The sequence below is a fragment of the Macaca fascicularis genome, chromosome X (assembly GCF_037993035.2).
Source record: "Macaca fascicularis isolate 582-1 chromosome X, T2T-MFA8v1.1".
In the NCBI taxonomy this organism is placed as follows: Eukaryota; Metazoa; Chordata; class Mammalia; order Primates; family Cercopithecidae; genus Macaca; species Macaca fascicularis.
In genome coordinates this window covers 17078244-17081287 of record NC_088395.1, presented here as the reverse complement: position 1 = coordinate 17081287, position 3044 = coordinate 17078244, and positions in this window count along the sequence as shown.

The following is a 3044-nucleotide window of genomic DNA, read 5'->3' as shown; positions in this document are numbered from 1 at the left end:
ATTTCAAGGACAGCAAGGGCCCAAGAGAGTTACTAATTAATAAAAATTACATGTTAACATAGTCACTTTCTATAATTTTTTGTCACTTTTTTTCTGGATTTGCAAGTTGATTTTCAGATCTTCAGTTGGTTTATTCTTTTGTGTCTTAAGTGCCACGTTAAAACAAGAGGAAAAATCATATAGCTGACTCTGCTCTGCATTGCTGGGAATTTTGAAAATGAATTTGAAGTCTACGTTGCTTTCATTGCGTTTTGGGGCTTTGTGGGCCAGAGCATTTGCTCTGTGTATCTATTTCCAACCCATAACGCAAGACATGTAATTAGTGGTGCCTCCGCCTCTCCCAGGCAAGCTCAATCAGGCAAAGCCCATCCAAATGTACTCCACAGACTCCTCTTCCATGGCAAACCAGGGCAGATGTTTCTTACTCCAAGACACCTTTTCTTTATTTTTCCTTTCTTTTTAAAAATTTATTTATATATATATTTTTTTGAGACAGAGTTCCGCTCTGTCACCCAGGCTGGAGTGCAGTGGCACGATCTTGGCTCACTGCAGCCTCAACCTCCTGGACTCTAGTGATCCTCCTACCTCAGCCGCCCAGGTAGCTGGGACTACAGGCGTGCACCACCACGCCCAGCTAATTTTTGTATTTTTATAGAGATGGGTTTCACCATATCGCCCAGGCTGGTCTCGAGCTCCTGAGCTCAGGCAATCCACCCACCTTGGCCTCCCAAAGTGCTGGGATTACAGGGGTGAGCTACTACGTCCAGGCTAAAGCACCATTTTCAACCATTTCTTCTGCCAAAGAATAGTCATTTAGACGTCACTAAATGGTACTTGCCCTGGAGCAGCTCTCATTACTTAATAGAGTTATTAAATTCTGGACATAGAGTTGTATATGGCTAGAATTCCATTACAATAAAACCTCAAAGAGGTTAGTACCATATAGATCAAAAAATATCTTGAAAGACATTTTTGAAAAGGCAGAGTGTAGCTCAACCTCATGTGTAGCATCACAATTTTTTTAGAGCTAAGAAATCCATAGACTCATGCACACATTCAAGGATTTACTAAGCATCTAATATGTGCCAGGCACTATAGTGGGTGATAAAGATGCAGATGAATCCCTGTTTAGAGAAGCTTCTAGGCCAATGGGGAAGACAGACATTAGTTGGCAATTTGATATAACAATATAATAGGTTTCTATAAAATGCAGTGTAAAGATATTAGACCTGAATGAGGTCTTATGGATCTTTAAATCCAGTCTTTCTCAACCTTTTAGAACCAATACCTTCCTTTATGTGAAAATGAAAATCTCTAGGTCATCTTCAGGAAACCAGGAGATGTGGAACTGGAGTTGCGCTCTGTGGATCTTGGCCAGCTCAGAAGATTTGTTCCTACTTTACTTTTTTGTAGTTAAAAACAAACAAACAAACAAACAAAAAAAAAAAACCTCAGTGTTTTCTAAATATTGAAATGCCATTTTTAAAATTCCTCTCTCCTATCCTCCCAACATCCACTATCCCAATTAGGAATAGCTCACCTAATCCAAGCCCCCCATTTTGAAAGTCCAGAGAGGGAAAGACCAAAGTTCAAGGGTCCTAGTACCTGCAGTGTTTTTTGGGTTAACAATGATGTGGGATGATAAAATAAACAGCAAGACTGGTTTAAAGAATAGCTTAGCCCTTGTTTTTCAAAATACGGTCCATGGACCAGCAGCATCAACATCATCTGGGAGCTTGTTATAAGGGCAGAATCTTCGTCACCACCCAAAACCTATAGAATCAGAATCCACAACCTAACAAGATCTTCAGGTAATTTGCATATACCCTAAATTCTGAAAAGCAGTGCTGTGGCAGTCATTGTTGACGCCCCTACCCCATATCTCATCTTCCCACCTAATTCATCAGTAGGTGTGGTAGACAGTTTCTAACATGCCAATAGCTTCCTGCCTTAAATACCTGCATCTTAACTCCTTGCATGTATGGTGAGGTTAATACACCAGGGTGAACCTTCAGCCAAGGAGGAATGGAAGCCAGTGGATAAATGTCCATCCTTCCCACTCTTTAACCAGAGAGTTGATGAATCCTCAGCTAGTATGGTTTGTCCAGTGATACAAACATCTTACCAAAAGGAATAACAAATAATCCTGTAAGGTTTTTGCCCCAAAACTGACCACAGGATCACATGAATCCTTTCCAAGTTCTACTTTGTTTGTGTTTTCCTTGGCTCTTTGCCATTCCTCCACCATCTCCCATGACTTGGGATTATCCCAGGCATGGGAAAATGGTACCCAGTAATTTTTTGTAAACAGACTCCACCTGCTTCTCTCACACAGGTTCTCCATGTTGCTTTGGGAATTCATCCAACAGTCTCTACCTTTCAAAGCCGTAAGTCAGACAATGATCTGACTGAGGCTGGAATTTCAGGGCACCACTTTCTTTATTTGGGTTGCTTTTTAATCATAGGCTTGCCCTTCTCATGTCACACTGGCCATGGTCTCTCAGAGTCTCTAATTTACTTATTTTACTTACTCTAAGAGACATGCCATCCATGGATGATGAATGTTGATATTCTGCCACCTAGTGGACGAACTGGGACTGCAGAGATGGAGCTTAACTGCTGAAAACAAGGAATCAATAATAACCATGTTCTTATTTGAATGCTTATTATGTACAGACCACTCTACACATAGGAGCTCTTTCCATCCCTCATGGCAACTCTGTGATGATGGTGTGATTTGAATTTCATAGGCTTAAGAAAATTAAGCAACTTGGTAATGGTGACATAGGAATGGTACAAAAACCAATAAATAAGTGCATTAATGAGTGGGTTAGAGTTCTGGGCAACTGAGGCTCAATTCTGCTGGGGACCCTTTGAGAAATCAAAATTTTTTGGAATAAAAAAACCCTTCAGAATCATCCCAATGGAATATGGAGAGGCTGCAGCATGTATCCACTGACTTCCATTCCTCATTGGTTGAGAGTTCCTCCAGGAGTGTTAACCCACCCAATGATTCTGAATTGTACCTACTTGTGGCTGAGCAG